Genomic DNA, 14,611 nt, shown 5'->3' with positions numbered 1-14,611 from the left:
TTTGGTACTATCCAGGATTTCAGGGATCCACTGGGAGTCTTGGAATGTTACCTCCACAGATAAGGGGGAACTACTGTAATTCCAAATTAGGAGCAACTGACAGTTTTGGGGCTTCCTATTACTCTTGATAATGTCCTCTTATTCATCAGGACTTCTTTGGTTGCTAGTGACAGAAATCATTTCTAACTGGCTTGTGTAAAAAGGCAATTCCTTCATTCACAAAGCTCTGGAGCATACTTGAGCAATTCACAGAGCTGAAGCTTCAGAGCTTTGTGAATGAAGGAATTGCCTTTTTACACAAGCCAGTTAGAAATGATTTCTGTCACTAGCAACCAAAGAAGTCCTGATGAATAAGAGGCCATTATCAAGAGTAATAGGAAGCCCCAAAACTGTCAGTTGCTCCTAATTTGGAATTACAGTAGTTCACAGAGCTGAAAGAAGAGATACAAGAATCAGAGACTCAGAGCCTTTAGCCAGACTCAAAGACACAGGATTCCTTCTGTCTCTGTCTGACAATATTCTCCACTTGGCTTCACTCAAGAAGCACAGTCTCTCCATGTATCTGCTGGCAGCCCCAGGTTCATATCCTCCTGTCTTGGAGAACATTTCATCAGTGTTCTCCTTTGAGCCAGGCTAGGTGCACTGCTCACTTCCTGGGTACCACTTCTATTTTGAAGGCAATCAAATTTCCCAAGATCCTGTGAGGCAGGTGAGTTTGTAGGCTATCCCATAACCCCTGGAATTGAAATACAGTAAGAAAGAAGATGCGGTAATTTTGTTAGTGATGCCTGACAACAGTGGTTATGAAGATGGTTCCAGAAAGAAATATATTTCACCACCTTGAAGCTTCTGGAAGACACAGGTCACATGAGCATTAAGAAAACAAGTATAAAGGGGCATTAGTCCCTTTGAATTTTCACACTGATTTCGTGTCTGCTGAAGAAAGTGCAAAGGTAAACTCAGGGAGCAGTCTTATTTTTGTCTCATTCCCTCAGGGAATTTGTGGCCACAAAATGGCAAAATTTCTAGAGAAAATATACATTTCTTCACAAAATATTAAGACAGTTCCACTGTTTTTAAAATTTCTTGTTGCAAAAATAAAAATCATGCCAAACTGATAGAAGACTGTTGTTGAGAACAGGTGCATCATTGTCATTTGTATCTGAAAAACTGGCATTTGACTGTGTTAGTTTCTAGTATATAAAACAATTGGGAAATTCTGCCTTGAATTCCACTGGGGACCCACTCTTTGCTTTGGAGACATGCCTTAGCTGTAGTATAGGGTTCTTGTATTGTCTGTTACTTTGATTCTTGACTTTTTGGATAGAACTCCAGCTCACACTAAATTATTCCACTTTAACTGTGCTATAAGCAGCAATTTGTCAGCTGAGATAGTTTCCCAGCTTTAGACAGACATATGTGCAAAGTAAAAAAGGGGGAGAACATTATCTATTATGGATTTACTGTTATCTGAATGGTTCTCCTAGGAATGGATTACTTCGGTCTTCAGCATTCTCTCTTTGGGGTCTAATTCCAGAGGCTATTCTCACAATAGCTTTCACAGGTTTCTATTCAGACTTTACAACTTTGTTAGTTTTTATGAAAGTTTAATGTCTACCCATCACCTGCATCTTTTCCCTCAGGGTTCGTGCACCACGAGGCAGGTGTAGTGTTAAATTACTATCCCATTTATCAAACAGTGATCCATCCCTGGTATTCTCCAGTGCTCTAAATCACAGACTGCAATAGGCAGCATGTGAAGAGCCACATTTGTCTTCATTAGTCAAAATTAATGAAAAGTATGTTTCATTTAAGAAAAGTATTCAAGCCTAACAGCCTCAAGAATTATAAGTCATGATTGAATACTAATTATAGAAAGACTGAAAAGAGTTATAACCCTTAAATTTTGATTTTAAAAAATCTCAAAGTTCCATGGAGTAACCTCCAAATTATTAAAAATCCCCATTAAGGAATTCAACACAAATTAACTATTTCCAAATTTCTTTCTTAGTCCCTCACTGAACAACAACAATAAGAAGTATTTTTGCCATGTGACCAAACTCCCTTTAGATTATGTTTTCCCTTCCTTTATTGAAGTATACATTGTACAACTTAAATATTCTCAAAGTAAACACACCCATGTAATGGGGAGATAGATCAAAAACAAGAACTCATCACCATCCTCAGAGAAGCCCCCTGGTGCTTCTCTGTAGGTGCTATACTGTACCCTCCCCCAACAAAGGGTAAAAGGTGATTTATAACACCATAGATAATTTTGCCTTGTTTTTGAAATTATAATCCAATTCTTTACATACCTTTTTGTGTGTTTCTCTCACTCAACATTTTGTTGAGTGAGATCCATCCATGTTGATGCACGTAACTATAATTTGATTATTGTCATTGCTATTTAGTACTTCATTATACACACAGAGTACAATTTATTTATCCATTATATTATTGTTGGACATTTGACTTATTTTCAATTTTGGTTATCATGAATAGGTCTACTATAAGCATTCCTGTACATGTTCTTTAGTCATTAAATGTATGTACTTCTGTTGATACATAATTAAACATACTATTGCTACATCATGGGGAATACATATGCTCATCTTTGATACATAGCATTCATTTGCTAAATTTACTGTACCAATTTACACTTCCACTAGCTCAATATCCTTGCCAACACTTGCTGGTGGCTGGATGTTGTAGGCTTATATCAAAGTTTTATTTAGATTTCCCTAGAGAACTATTAATTTTGAGTAACTTTTGATATGTCTACTGGCCATTTGAATCTCTTCTTTTTCAATGTGCCTGTTCAAGTCTTTTGCTCATTTTTAATTAGGTTGTCTGTCATTTTCTTATTAATTTGTATATAATTTGTAGGTGTTCTTTATATATTCTGAATATTAGTCCCATGACAGATGTATGTGTTACAAATAACTGTTTATACTCTGTGGCTTATGTTTTTACTTCTTAATGGTATCTCTTGATGGACAGAATTATTAATTTTAGCCACCATCATTGGTTCTTGTGATACTCTAGAATCTAGTTCCTGCTTGTGATGGCTAAATTCCTAATGAATTCTCAGGATAGTGTTATATATTAAAAATGGCATCTGAGCCTCCAAAGATCTTCTCAGTTTTTATAAAATGACAAAATTTTTATTCATGCTATGAAAATCTCACTGACCTGCAAGCAGCTCAGTCTCTCTCAGAACACAAAGTATAACTGTCCTATTTTTGAAATTTATATCCCTGTTCAATATATACCTTTTTTTGTCTTTCTTCTTTTACTCAACATTACGTTGAGTGTGATTCATCCGTGGTGGTGCATATAACTGTAGTTTGATTATTGTCATTGTTATTTACTACTCCATTACATGCATAAAGGACAATTTATTTATTCACGCTGTTATTATGGACAATTGGCTTCTTTTTGGTTAGACTGCAACGCTGTCACAACAAAGGACTCATCTAAACTCAGAGGCAGCTCTGAAACTAGAATGTTCCTCCTGAGTTGTCTAAGCTGGGGTCAGGGGCAGGGCCTTTTTAATCTCTAGTCATTGGACAAAGGCTGCCCTGGAAAAGTGTTGTGACATTAGTGAGGGAATTCCAAGAGAAGCCTGACAGATAAAGGTTTTCATCTAGCAGAACACCCAGCAGCTAGGGAAATAATTTTCCTTCCCACATAAAAGGGGAGGTAGGGTGGTAAAGGTTGGGCTACACAGCACAGTATGCACTATAAATCCTTCAACACACACACACACACACACACACGTACAAGCACCCCCCCACACACACAGTTTTCTAAGAAAATTCTTGAGTCAACATTTGTCAAAATTATGAGGTCACATTTCTCCATCATATTGTGATGAAAAAAATTGTCCAAGGGACAATTAGGAACCTTAGAGAAAAAAGTTTCTTATTGTAACCCAAACGACAGTAGATATAAAAAAGCAACCAACATTTAAAAACTAAATTTTTCAAGAACTTGTCTCTTCCTGCTCCTGGGTACCTTAAATCTCACAATTTCTGATATCCAGTTGGTATCATTCCCCAATGTGCATTTAGGTGATGATCAGGGAAACCAATTTTCTGGTGAGTACATGTGATGCTTGTTTTTCCATTCTTGGGATACTTCACTTAATAGAATGGGTTCCAACTCTCTCCAGGAGAACCAAAGAGATGTCACGTCACCGTTATTTCTTATAGCTGAGTAATACTCCCTGAGGCGGGGGGTGGGGGGAGGGGATGGATGTATGCCTACATGATGAGTGTGTTGCGTACCGTCTGGGGAATGGCCATGCTTGAAGGTGCTGACTCGGGGAGGTGGGGGGTGGGGGGAGGGGATGGAGGTATGACTACATGGTGAGTGCCAGGCGCACTGTCTGGGGAATGGACATGCTTGAGGCTCTGACTCAGGGGGATGGACGGGACATGGGCAATACATATAACCCGAGCTTTTGTACCCCCATAATAAGCTGAATTAAAAAAAAAATTCCAAGGTGGAGCCCAGCACTGTTGGAAAAAAAAAATCTCACAATTGCTCCCAATTATCTCTACAAGATCCCACGAGAGGCTCTTACATGTGTGAAGAATGAGTATACTTACACATCTCATTGACGGCCTCCTTGTCAAGGCACTCTGCAGTTGCCTGTTCTGACAGTGCCCTGCCCCAGCAGGTGAAGCAGTCTATGCTGGTGGACAGGTTGTGGCTCAGACTGCTAGACCTACATTGTAAGATGAGGCACAGAGAGAGTTCTTCTTTCCTATTCTGGGTGGCATGTTGTCAGTGGGCCCTACTGCAGCTCAGCTTGTGCCCAGAGTCCCCACAAATCTTTCTGGGAAACAGATCCTACAGTTTTTGTCTATAATATCTCTCTATAAAAAGGCTAAAAAAACCGGTTTGTGAGACCAGGTGGAAAGGAAGACATCATGCCATTGTCCTGGCCATTGTTGCTTACTCCAATTTTTGCTTTTGCGTATAACTACTCCTCTGCCTCCTAAGCAAAAGCCTATGCAGTTGGCCCTCCACATCCATGGGTTCCACATTTGCAGATTCAAACAACCACAGTTCAAAAATATTTGGGAAAAAATACAAAGTAACACTACAACAATAAAAAATAATATAAGTAAAAAACAATACAGTATTGTAACTATAGAGCATTTATATTATATTAGATATTGTAAATAATCTGGAGTGATTTCAAGTATACAGGAGGATGTGTGTAGGTTATATATAAATACTACATCATTTTATGTAAGGGACGTGATCCATCTATGGATTTGGGTACCCGTGGGGGGTTCTGGAGTGAATCCTCCACACATACCGAGGATCAACTATACCCATATTGATTCATGCAAACAGATTCTTGCAGAGATCACAGGTCCATCATCTCCACAAACCACTGGATTAAGAATCTCAGTTTGAGCTCCCCAGGGAACCCTACCACACTACAAGAAGAATCTTTCAAAATGCTTATGGTTAACATATTTAAGACAAATAATTATATTCAGCATTGACTGTGTGTTGACTATATGCCAGACATCATTCTATATGTTTTACGTGTATTTGCTCATTTGATTGTCACCAATAACCTGACAAGGTAGGTACTATTATTATCCTTATGTTACAGAGGAGGAAACCTAGGCACAGGGAGACTAACTTTCCCAAGGTATATAATTACCAAGTGGCAGAGCTGATGTACTGGCTGCAGAGCCCACTCTATTAATCATGCACCTCAGTAGGAAGCTAGCAGGCTGCTTTGTCAAAAAATCGGTAAAAGCATAGAATCATAAAAATCATACCTTACACACTGTTATAGGCAGAAATATGCCCCCTAGAATTCATATGTTGAAGTCCTGACCACCAGTACCTTAGAATGTGACTGTGTTTAGAGATAAGGTCTTTAAAGAGGTAATTAAGTTAAAGTGAAATCACTAGGCTGGGTGCTGTGGTTCACACCTGTAGTCTCAGCTACTTGAGCAGCTGAGGCAGGAGGATCATTTGAGCCCAGGTGTTTGAGGCTGCAGTGAGCTATGATAGTGCCACTGGCCTGGGTGACAGAGTAAGACTACATGTCAAAAAAAAAAAAAAAAATTAGGGCCCATTTGGGCAGGCCCTAATTTAATATATCTGGTGTTGTTATAAGAGATTAGAATATAGACATACACAGAAAGAAGACCGTGTAAAGACACAGGGAGAAGAAGACAGCCACCTATAAGCTAAGGAGAGAGGCCTCAGAAGAAACTAACCTTGCTGAAACCTTGATCTTGAACTTCTAGCCTCCAGAATCGTGAGAAAATAAATTTCTGTTGTTTAAGCCTCCTAGTCTGTGGTACTTTGGTATAGCAGTCCTAGCAAACTAACACAAACATTTTTATTTTAAGTTAAAACATTAAACTTCATTCATTTGCCAACCTTTTGATGAAAGGCTTAGGCATTTATTTTGAATTAGTAGCCACCAATATTTATTTTTTTCTTGTATTAACCAAACCCACAAACCACACACAGTATTATCTATGATTTTCACTTCTGGTTTCTTTTGGGTGGAGAGAGAAATTTAAGATAACATGAAGCAACTTACATGCAGAATTTTAGATTTCTATAACTTGTTTTCAATCTTTTCAGTCCCAACTTTTTCTAATTTGACAATCTTTTAGCCAATTCTACTTATCAAGTCTTTGCAAAGCACTTATTGAAACTATTGATTTCTGTAATATATCTTCATGATTTTATATAATGTTTAATTAAATCATATAAATGAATAATACAATTGTCATAAACAGGTTTAAAAACTTACTATTGATAAGCATATAACTCAATTTGTGTGATGTGATGTATATAAGCATACTAGAGAGTATCCCACCAGCTGCAGACTTCAGTAAGCTGCAGGCATCAGTGAGTATGTTTTACAGAAAGCCTACAGGGTAAGTTAGGGTAGCCTAACAGAGTTTATTCTATATTTAGAAGCAACAGCATGACATTTCCAAGAGAAACATTATTTGAGAAAAAATCTTCACAAATGCTCTAAGTTTGAGAGTCACAAAACATTGCTTCAGGCGCATTAAAAATGAAGGTGTAGTCTTTATAGGTCATTCAGGTCAAGTTTATTAATTGTGTTAAATCTATACCATCACTGACTTTTTCTGCTTGTTCTATCAGATATTAAGAGAGAGATGTTAAATTCTCTATATCTGTAGATGAATGTATTCCTTCTTTTAAGTTTTTGCTTTATATGTTTGAAGACTATGTTCTTAGCTATATAGAAATTTAGGATTATTATATCTTCTTGATGTATTGCCATTACAAATGTCCCTCTGAACCTATTGTAATTCTTCTCACCTTAAAATTTTCTTTGTATGATGTTAACATAGATATATCAGCTTTAAATTGTTGTTTACATGCTATATATTTTTGTACCTTTTTAATTTCAAATTTTTGTTTAGTTATACCTAAAATGTATGTCTTACAAGCAGCATACAGTTGTATGTATGTTTTTAATGCAAGTCTCATGACTTTAGTCTTCTAAATTAAATATTTTGTCCATTTATATTTAATGTAATTACTAGTACATTTGATTTTAAACCTATCATTTTATTATTTGTTTTCTATTTTATTTTTGTTAGTTATACAGGCTTCCACTATTTTTAGGGGTTACTCTAAACATTACAACATGCATATTTACCTTTAAAAAGACTGATATAAATTAGTACTTTTGACATTTGCTACAAATACATGCACTTTAGGACTTCAACGCCTTTATCCCCATCCATATTTTGTGCTTTTGAAGTCATATATTTTGATTCTACATGCATCCTTCAACCCCACAAAACATCATCATTATAATTATTTAGATTTACTTCAATACAGATAGTCCTTGACTTATAATGGTTCGACTTATGATTTTCTGACTTTAAGATGGTGGGAAAGTGACCATTCAGTATGCTTCTCAACTTATAATGGGGTTGCATACTGATAAACCCACCATAAATTGAAAATAGCTACAGTTGAAAGAGCATTTTCTACTTAATATTTTCAACTTATGATGGGTTTATCAGGATGTAATCCCATCCTAAATTGAGGGGCATCTGTATTTATCCTTTCCATTTATTTGCATTCCATTTTAATTTCTTTATTTCTTTCTGTGTGTCCATACTCCCATCTAGGATTTGTTTTTCTACCACTAGAATTTCCATTAGAATTACCTTAGTGAATATCTGATGGCTCATCTCTTGGCTCTTTCATTATTTTTAACACTTGAACTTTCAATTTCCAGCTGCTTATAGCTCTCCAATGTCATCAAAATGACTTTTTACATTTATCCAGCATTTCAAATTGTATTTCCTGAGTAGACTCTAAAATTTCTTGGTCAAAATTATAGACATTTTAAAGCTCTGAAGTAGTTTTGGCCTATTGTCTCCAGAAAAATTTGGCTATTTACATTGTAATAATTAGGCTTAGTTTTAAGTGAATATCTATATCTTTATTTTTTTAATTTGAGAGAGAAGAAACAGGAAAATATTTTTATCCTGGAAAAGATTTTTTTCCACCCATAGAGCCATAAAATTTTATTAGTGGAATTTTTATTTTATTCTTTGCACACAGCAAAAGATCTCTTTGGGATTGATTCAAAATATATTAAATTTCACCCATAAAGATCTTTTATTCCTGGGACCATGTTTCAGTTTATATCAAAGAGGGGGTTCCCATGAAATTCATGCTGTAATCTTAAATGCAATTGCTTCAATAATTGCTGAAATAAAGGTCTGGTGAGCAAAACCTAGTGAACGGAAAAGTAACTTAAAATTTTTCACACGGTCGGACATTCCCAAATATATACGGGTAGTATGACAGTGTCCAGGCATCTTCTGTTGCCACCCCTTAGGAATGCACCATTTCAACATTTTAAAGAAGAGTCACTATATGGCATGGCTTGGTTCAGCTCACGAGAGGTAGAAAAACTCAGGTTCTGTACTCCATAATGACAAGACTAAGTGCTGGGTCAAATGTGGCTACCTCTTTAAAAAGCTACAAGAATATGGGGTAGTGTAGGGGCACCTCAACCAGGGAGGCTGACTTCAAATTACCAGACACATGTATTATGAAGTGTTGACAGGAGAAAGAAAAACAAATAATAAAGTTTCAAAATAAAGTTTATTTTATCAAAATTAAAACTGCTTCCTTCCTTCCACTTCAGAGTAACCCTGAGATGGAACAGTCTGAGGATTACATTGCTATAATCCCTTAGCAGCTAGTTCCACAGCATGAGGTGCCTGCTACAGACAAAATTATAGGGTTAAGAATGTTCACAATTCAGTGACCCAATTGGCTGACTGTTCCTCAGAGCTTTAGAATCAAATATTTATACATCTAAATGGGAGCAAAGAAAGGAAAATGGTTCATAAAGAGAGTCCCAGAGCATGTGTTATTGAAATAACAGATGGAAATATTATATTTTTGAAACATTCTTTCTATAAAGAAATCTTTTGAAGTGTGTTTTGGTAGGATAAACTAAGCCAAAAGTGGAGGAGAGAAGGAGAGAAATAAAAAAGGTTTTATTTGCGAATGTTTGGTGTCAGGAGAGTACAAAGTTAGCACTTCCCCAAAAAAGGTATGTCCCAAATTGCACTGCAGCACAATGTGTTTGCAAAATCTCTACTTCATATAACATTCCCAGGGGAGAAATAATTCAGAATTCACTTGATTAATAATGCTCAGTTTGTGTGTAGAGTCTCCTGAAACTTGATTTCTGACATCTTTGCAGAAGGTGTATGTCCTCTCACCATTGAATTTTTCATGTTTCCTGAAATGATTGAAACCCAAGTTAAGACTTGGGACATCATCTCAAAGAAGCTGTTGGCCACCTCATGCTTGCTGAGATTTTGGTAAGAAGTAGATTTCAACTATAGATTGTACGCCACACGGTCGGTATTGATGGGTTGTCAAATCAGAATTTACGGAATAAACATGGAGACATGCAATGTAGAGCAGAAAGCAAGAAAGAAGGCAGAAGGGCAAATGAAAAATTCATCACACTTTCTTTGTTTTCCTGTACATAGAAGCCTGTACCCATGACAGAATCAACAGTTCAGAATTATGCTGTTGTCTTTCCAGGAAAAATATCCCATTACTAAGCAATCAATTTGAAGTGCTCCATGGTTAGCCCAATTTCTCCATCATTTAGCTCTCAGGACATGGTTCAGTTAGCCTGTGGGTCTCAGCTGTTAACAGGATCTGCCATATGATGATGTTATTTAACGCGTGGCAACTGGCAGTTACTCGGGTCAAAAAAAAAGAGAGAATCCACAGAAACAAAATTATTTTGACCTTGTATGTAGACATGCTCTATATCTGTGACAGAGATCTGAAGGTAATTCCTAGTTGAGTCTATTCTTAGAGGGAACAAAAAGAAGTGTAGCCTGGGAAAAGGGATAATGATTGGGATGCAAGAACGAAAAAACTGCCAGTTCTCTTTCCTGCTGAAGTCGAGGCTATTACTGATAGATTTGCTAATCATGACCTAGATATTGGTAAGAGTTTTAGGATTTGGGGTTTGTGTACAGTATGCCCTGAGAACCAAATGATAGACAGTTGGCATAGGGTAATCCAGTCATCTAGGACTTCTGAAAAATCATGGTGAGCAATCAGATGGCAACCTCTGCCAAAAGAAAGAAATCAAGAAAGAGAAAAAAAGATAGTAACTCACTCCCACCCTCTGGTGGGGCCACCTCAGAGCAAACCAAGAAAATGCTCTTTAGTGATGGCTCCTTGAGTGATAGCATCTGCTCAGGGAGTTGACTCAGAGAGGCTCAGAAGCTCAGAGCTCCAGCCTGCAGCAGAAAGGACTCTTGGCAGAGCTGCTTCCTGTACCTCTTTTGATCAGAAGGCTCAGGCTTGGAAAGGTTCTCACCAGTCTTGTGGTTTCCTGGTCGTGCATCAGTACGTTCTGGCTGAAACACTTCACTCCCTTCAGGCCAGCCCCTCCACCAACGGCTCCCAGCTCCGTGGTTGGCTCTCTTCAGCTTTGAACTAGACTCCAAAGACACTGCTGGCGGCAGCACGAGCCTTGAATGAGAGGGCTTGCAGCTGGAAGCTAGCCCTCCCCTCCTGTCACAGGGATCCTAAGGGAGGAAAAAGTAAGAGTAAAACCAAAAATTCACAGAAGCATAGGATATTAGAATCACTGAGTGCTTCCCACACAATCTCTTCTCCAACACAGTCTGCAATAAAATCACCCGGGCAACTGGTTAAAATATAGAGTTCTCTTCCAATCTCAGATCTTCTAAACCTGAATCTTGGAGTGGAGACTGGGAATCTGTGTTTTTGAAACTATCCTTGGCAATTCTTATGCATAGTTACTGTCTAGTTTAATTTACTCAATGTCATAAATTAGGAAACTCAGGCCCCCCAAAATTAATAAACTTTGCCAAGGTAAAGCAGGTGGCCTAAATCTCATGTAGTTCTCTTTCCACTGTACCACATTGTTCTCCACTCTTCTTTGTGATTCTATAATTAGGGTTGGGTCTCATGCTTCCTAACTATACAGTCTTCCTGCACACTTTGATCCCACATATTTCTCTGAAAAGGACCCACTCTATTTACATAAGGCCACTTTCAAATTCCTCAACTCAGGTAGCATTATCAATAAAAAAAAAAAAAGTTGTAAGTTCGGAGCAGCTATCAGAAAAGGTAATCTTCAGCTGTTCTTGATGAGAAGTTTTATATAATCTGACCAGAGACACAGGCAGTTTGAATAGTTCACAAATGCAGAAAAAGGAATTCTTCTGACACTAGTGAGTGATAATTCTACAGTCATTCAAAGTTTCCAGGCTTATTTATAGAACAAGGTTTCTACTGAGTGGTTTGGGGTACAGTACAAAGTAGGTTGAGCAGAAGACCAAAAGATTCCCCAATGAAAATGACTGATTTTCTTCTAGAAGGTTGAATGGTCTTAGAAACAATAAATTTTGCAACGCATCAGAACCATTATAAGCTGAGTAGCACCAGGAATGGTACATGCTTTATCATTTCTGTGTTTACAGACCAGAGTTTGGACCATGCCAGGAGTCACACACTAGCTCAGAGAAGCCATAATACCATGTAATTAAGTACTTAATTGTGTATGCATAGAAGAAACTTTTCAAAGAATGCAAGCATAAAATTGTGGTTGACAGGACAACTTTTGGAGTTAGATCTGAATCAAAATCCCAGATCTACCACTTACTACCTGTGTGGCCTTGAGGAAGTTATTTAACTTCTTTAAGTCTTAATTTTCTCATTTATAAAACGAAACCTGACAGGGCTCTTAAGAATATTAAAGCATGGTGGGCGTGGGGGGAAGTACTGGGGAACTGGTTCTGGGTTACTGAAGAAAATAACAGGCAAAGGGAAAAATGCAGATAAAACAAGGTCATACAAGGAGAAATATATCTAGACTAATAGGGCCAAAAGAATAATAAACTAAAAATATTCGTATCATAATTAACCTAAACTGTCAATCTGAGTTTTGTCACCAAATCCTCAGAGTCCTACACCCACAGACAAACCCTAACCAAACCTAGGAGTATATAAAGATTGTTGAATATGCCTTAAATACATGCGTACCAGATAAGTCCCATGAAATTAAGGAGTTATATAGGTTTGGTTCACTCCTATACCCAGTGCTTAGTTGTGGAAGAAATAAATGGGTTGGTGGGATCTAGTACAGGTCAAAAGTCTTGACACCACAATATGGGAGGAGGCCATGAATACACAATGAATATATAAATACCTCTATACCTTCTGTAAGACTGTCCATCCTGTGTACAGCTATGCTGATTGCTGATGCTGTTGGCCATGAAAGCCAAAGGATGAAGGTTAGGTTCTGCTGTAGGAACAAAGTAGATGCCCTGTCGTATTGCTAAAATGCCTTAAACTTTGTATTGATACCAATTGATACCAAGTAACAACTACTTAGAGAGAAGTTTTGATATTAGTAACAAATTACCTAATAAATAGAAGGCATTACTGTTATTATCTCCAATTAGATGTTGTGTCAAGAAAGTCATAAATTTGTCCTGAACATTTAGAAAGCATTGCTACAAGGTAGAGGCTACTTACTTGGTGGATAGGTGTGAGAAGTAAATGGCAATTTAATAAATCCTTCTTGTACTAGAGTTGAAGTCTAAGGCCATTAAATTGAAAGGAAGGAAGGAAGGAGGAAATTATAGAGAGCGTAGGATCATATACTTGCAAAATGTAAGTAAACTAAAACTTGCAGTTATTTTCTAACTTATATTCCCTTAAAATATCATTAGCTTAGCAAATCAAATTAGTCACTATAAAATGAATCAAATTGTCACAAAGAATGAGAGAAGCTCCCTGTTCACAGCTCACTGCTGTGTGCCCAGTGCCTTAGTCAGTGGAAGTGGTATGACACACTGGTTATGAGCCCAAGCTCTGGGTGAGAGAGAAGAGGGTTAGTTCTGCCCCTTTCCAGTTCTGTAATTTCAAGCAAGTCACTTATCCTGACTTTGCCTCAGTTGTTTTTATTTTTGTGCACAAGAAATATAACAAATATATACCTTATAGGACTTTCATATTTATTTGATAATAAATCCCAGAACCTGGCACATTCTAAAGGCTAAACAAATAGTACCATTTTCATCATCCTCATCATCATCATTAATAGTACTGAGATACTGAAATATCTGTTTTATCATTTAAAAATGCATATGTGAGTTGGTGTGGAATATGGAGTTGGGAAATGTTTTCATTGCTGGAGCCCCTGGGAGGAAGATCTAAAAGCTCTGTTCCCCTGTGGCAGTTGAGATGGCTGTACTTAGCTTTTATGCATATCCTTATGCTTACAAACTACATGCAACTTTGACTATCCTTTGTAATCGACATTCTGGTTACACACAATAGATTTTACCTTTTGCTGATGGAGCAACTAAGGCAAAGAAAAATGAAATACTTGGCCTGGAATCATAAGATGAGCCATAATTATCATAATTCCCCAAATCTGCGTCCTGGGTTTAGCCAAACAAACTAGTGTTTCCATGGGGTTTAATAGTGAGTCAACTCTTGAGGTATTTGGGACAATTTTAAAACAATCGAAGTATATTGTACATTTCTTATTGTGTACAAAAGAGTGAACTGAAACAGAGTAATGGAGAATACAAGAGAGTGTAACTAAGGAGGTAAGGATTCTTTTAGGTTTTGCTGTAAAGACAAAGCAGATTTAATTCGAGAGCTATAGGAGGATTAGTCTGCCAACAGAGAATGGAAAAAGTGAGGTCAGTTTTAGAGAAAAAATAATTCACATAGTCTGTGCAGTTACTAAGGTGGTTGCATGGAGACCTAAAAATCTTTAAATAAAATAAGAAACTCAGAGAGGCCAGAGAATACAACAGGAAGAACATGGAAGTAGGAGTAAGGAGACCTGGCTCTGTCCATCAGGAATAGAGCTGCTAAAATGGGGAGTTCTATCGTAATGCTACAGAATGGTTTAGACACAATATGAGTGTTTTAAAAGGTAAAAATAACATACACACATTAAGCACTGTTGAAATTTACTCATTAGGAAACATTGAAACTTGATATTACCACCCCTCCCCACCAAAAC

The 14,611-nt window shown here is 37.3% G+C and overlaps 1 long non-coding RNA gene across 4 annotated transcripts in view; it reads right to left on the bottom strand.

Annotated features, from left to right (window-relative positions):
• Positions 1–9,140: 9,140 nt before the first annotated feature.
• The window catches only part of LOC123635324, a 62,495-nt gene continuing 57,024 nt past the window's right edge, over positions 9,141–14,611 (bottom strand). For all 4 annotated transcript variants that reach the window (XR_006734099.1, XR_006734098.1, XR_006734097.1 and 1 more), the window contains one exon: positions 9,141–11,126. This is a non-coding gene — a long non-coding RNA (uncharacterized LOC123635324). The remainder of the gene's footprint in view (positions 11,127–14,611) is intronic.

The sequence above is a fragment of the Lemur catta genome, chromosome 3 (assembly GCF_020740605.2).
Source record: "Lemur catta isolate mLemCat1 chromosome 3, mLemCat1.pri, whole genome shotgun sequence".
Lineage (NCBI taxonomy): Eukaryota > Metazoa > Chordata > Mammalia > Primates > Lemuridae > Lemur > Lemur catta.
The sequence above is the reverse complement of the archived record's forward strand: the minus strand, read 5'-3'. Positions and strand labels throughout refer to the sequence as shown.